The sequence below is a fragment of the Phyllostomus hastatus genome, unplaced genomic scaffold (assembly GCF_019186645.2).
Source record: "Phyllostomus hastatus isolate PE091 unplaced genomic scaffold, TTU_PhHast_1.1 phas_contig_118, whole genome shotgun sequence".
In the NCBI taxonomy this organism is placed as follows: domain Eukaryota; kingdom Metazoa; phylum Chordata; class Mammalia; order Chiroptera; family Phyllostomidae; genus Phyllostomus; species Phyllostomus hastatus.
This window is the reverse complement of record NW_025333543.1, coordinates 4348521-4352841: the sequence shown is the minus strand read 5'-3', so window position 1 is coordinate 4352841 and position 4321 is coordinate 4348521. Positions and strand designations below refer to the sequence as shown.

Below are 4321 nucleotides of genomic sequence, written 5' to 3'. Positions count from 1 at the left end.
ATAATATCCCTTCTCAATCTCCAAAGCAGTTGATGAACTTGCTAATAAAGAAGCTAAAGAAATCATGTCTTTTTCTTGATATCTAAGAACAGATGTGCATGATGGCTACCTAGAGAGAAATATAAATTTTGGTAGCTGTATATTGCACCTGTCTCTTTTTTCCCTCCTGGAGCATTCCCAATTAGGTTTGGAGAGTTCTGTCCACAATCACAGTGTCACCATCTGCTCTTTTAACCAAATGTACTGATTTTTGCTAAACCAAGTGAAGCTTATATAATAGTTTTGCATTGTAATTTGTTTAATTTTATGGTTTAAATCAAAAGAAGCAGGGCTAATGAACCTGCCACTTCCATTTTTTATAAAGATAAACCTGCTTTTCACTTTCACCAGATTCCCTTGTTAAATTTGCTGAAGATTGTCAGCCAATCTGTTTGTGTTGTTTCCCTCATCAATGAGAGTTACATCTGTCAACCTTTGAAGATTCCACATTCTTTGAAAAGTCTGTGCTCAAGGAAAAAATCTCAATAAATTTAAATGATAAACAAATTAGGTTCACAACAAAGAGCTTCATAAAATATCAGTTGCTCATAGGGAAAAAATACATATAAAGTCTACTTTTGACCCTGAGATGTGCTCAGAGGAAGAAAAACCAAAAGGACATGTCATAAGTCACATAAGTTTCATATCTACCGAAAAGCAGATTTGTCCCTTGCCATGAATAATGTAGTAATAATAATGATAATAGCAATAATCAAATGTTCCAACATTCCAAGTAAAAAAATAATTATAATAAGCCATTTATGATTACCTTTTCCAGTATAAAATTTTTCTTAATGCTGACTCACTTTGTACCTAACTGCAGTCACAGGTGGGTGCATTTTCTGTCTGCTACAGAAACACTTTGGGGTTCTATAACTACCTTGACCTGTCAAGGGTGATACAGCTGTCTGGGGATGCAGGATCCTTTTTAGGGAGTGAGCTGGCCATCCAGGCTCCTAATACACGTTCACTGGGTTATGCTCATAGCACTTGGGCAGGAGTCAAAGGACGATATCTGCCTAGAGACCTATAGAGGGTGAATGGGCCTGGAGAGGTCCTCATGGTCTGCTGTTTACTCAGGGCCTGTTATGGCTGCCATAGCAAGTGGCCGGATGTAACTGAGCAGACTGATAGAGGTCCCATGCATGAATGTGAATTTATGTGGGTGACTCTGAAGGCATAGGTAGAACAGAAGCCTGTTCTATGGAGAATGTATTCCAGGTTTGTACTAGGCAGAGCCTGGCAAAAAGTGATACTACCAAGAAGGTGGCTGAAAAACTAGAAGCTCTTTGGGTGAAAGAGGAGAGCAAGGGGTTCAAAGATGAGACCAAGGAGAAAGCTGAAGAGAAGCAATAAATCCTCTGCTGCAGAGTTGTTTTCCTTTTTTAAAAATTTTGCCTTTCTCTAGTTTTAGGTGTGTTTTTATTGTTCTATATTTTACAAGGGGCTTTATATATAAATAACTGAATTTCAACAAAATTAATTACTCATGTGGACAGATAACCTATGAAATTAAATTAAATATGAATTCCTGATATTTTCATTTATGTGTACATGGCCTTCTAGTCTTACTTTTTCTGTGTTTTGATTAACTCTTTTCCATTAAACCTCAGTCTTATCATGATTCAGAGACCTAATACAACTGCCTTATCTGTTTGTTTCTCTTCTCTACCTGTCAATTTTTTAATCAAATTTTATCTATTCTAAGAAGACTCCTAATACCAAAGCTGAATTTTTGATTTTTAATCTTTAGATAACTTTTCATGACTTAAAGAGACATGTTTAATTTTAAATTTATGTGTGTATAGTCACATCCCTTAAATACACTGAACATCATTTAGATAGAGATTGGTAGTGTTCATGTTTAACTCACCTGAAACTTTGGATAAACACCTGAATATATTTATGACACTGAGTATTAACTATTCAGACTCATGCAATATAATTTGTTGGGATTTTAATTTTTAATGATATGGAAATATTATTTTATTATACAAGTTCTGTGTTAGGAAAAGCTCAGCTTATAATATAATTGACAGACCAATCAGAACTACATAATATTTCAGAACACATGTCATCTTATTCTTAGGTCTTTACTCCTTATGACCATGACTAAATCTGTGCACCATTAAAAATGTATTCCTGAATGTTAGCCATTTTGGCTTTTATAAAATATGACCCTTAAGTGATGCTCAGTATGCCCATGTCCTTGGCAAATTATATATTGATTGTTGAACTTTACAAGTACTGAAGAATCTTCCACATCTGGACCAAGTTAATTCAGTGGTTCTTGAGAGCCCTAAATGACTACAAAAATGAATTATTTTGATCTCCTAAGCAAATCCCATACTACTGCACATGGAACCTTGCTCCTGTTATTTTCTCTGTTTTGATATCTACATTCTTATCCCTGGGAACCAGGTTGTTCAATATATGCAAATTAATATATGTGACACATCACATTGAAAGATAAAAATCCTATGAGTATCTCAATAAATACAGAAAAATCATTTGACAAAATACAACATCTTTTCATGACAAAAAACCCTCAACAGATTGGATACAGAAGGAACATACCATGACAGACATACATAAGTTCCATATATATTTGAAAGCTTGAAAGATTTTCCTCTAGGTTGAGAAGACAAGGGTGTCCACTCACAACACTTATTCAAAATAGTATTAGAAACCCAAGTTAGAGCAGTAAGATGATAGAATGAATTAAAAGGCATCTGAAGTAGAAAGGAAGTAAATGACACAATAGAAATATAAGGCATACAAATCAGAAAATAAAGTTGTCATTATTTACAGACAATACCATCTTATATATAGAAAATCCTAAAGACTGAACCAAAAAATGTTGGAATGAAACAATGAATTTAGTAAAGTTGCAGGATAGGTTAAAGATAAAAGGAGAATTTTAAAAGCATCAAGAGAAAAAAAGAGCATCACATACAAAGGAGTTCCCATAAGACTATCAGCTGATTTCTTAACAAACCTTGCAGGCAAGAAGGGACTGGAAAGAAGTATTCAAAGTGATAAAAAGCAAGGACTTATACCCAAGATTACTCTATTCAGCAAAGCTATCATTTAGAATGCAAGGGCAGATAAAGTGTTTCCCAGACAAGGTAAAGCTAAAAGAGTTTATCATAACCAATCCCTTATTATATGAAATGTTAAAAAGACTTATCTAAGAAAAAGATCAAAACTATGAACAGTTAAATGACAACAAACTCACAACTATCAAAAACTATATCAAAAAATAATAAGTAGCCTTGGCTAGTGTAGCTCAGTGGATTGAGCATGGGCTGTGAACCAGGTATCACAGGTTTGATTCCCAGTCAGGGCACATGCCTAGGTTGCAGGCCATGGCCCCCAGCAACCACACATTGATGTCTCTCTCCCTCTCCCTCTCTCTCTCAACCACACATTGATGTCTCTCTCCCTCTCCCTCTCCCTCTCTCTCTCTCTTTCTCTCTCTCTCCCCCCTTCCCTCTCTAAAAATAAATAGATAAAATCTAAAAAATAATAAGTAAACAATTGAACAGGAACAGAATCACAGAAATGGAGATCACATGGAGGGTTATCATCATTGAGGGTGCGGATGGAGAATTGGGAAAAACATACAGGGGATAAGAAACATATTTGGTAGGTACAAAATAGACAAGGAGGTGTTAAGAATAGTATAGGAAATGGAGAAGCCAAAGAACTTATAGATACCACCCATGGATGTGAACTAAGGCAGGGCAAGAGCAAGTAGAAAGAAGGAAATAACCAAGATCAGAGCAGAATCCAATGACATAGAGACTAAAAGCACAATTCTAAGGATCAATGAATCCAGGAACTGGTTCTTTGAAAAGATAAACAAAATCGACAAGCCTTTAAGTAGGTTAATCAAGAAAAAAAGAGAAAGGACCCAAATAAACACAATCAGAAATGAAAGGAGATTACAACCACAGAAATACAAAAGATTGTAAGAAATTACTATGAAGGACTGTATGCCAAGAAATCTGAAAACCTAGGTGAAATGGACAAATTTCTAAAAAAATATAATCTTCCAAAATTCAATAAAGAAGAATCAGAAAGCCTGACCAGACCAATAACTGCAGATGAAATTGGAGCAGCAATGAAAAAAGTCCCGACACATCAAAGCCCTCGATCTGATGATTTCACAGGAGAATCCTACAAAGCATTTAAGGAAGAGCTCACCCCTATCTTTCACAGACTATTCCAAAAAATCCAAAATGATGGATGAATCCCAAATTCTTTTTATAAGGCAAGC

General features: G+C 35.2%; 1 non-coding gene across 1 annotated transcript; it reads left to right on the top strand.

Moving 5' to 3' along the window:
• Positions 1–835: 835 nt before the first annotated feature.
• LOC123824833 lies at positions 836–961 on the top strand. Its single transcript, XR_006786770.1, has one exon. It is a non-coding gene; the product is annotated as a small nucleolar RNA SNORA77 (small nucleolar RNA).
• The last annotated feature ends 3360 nt before the right edge of the window (positions 962–4321 follow it).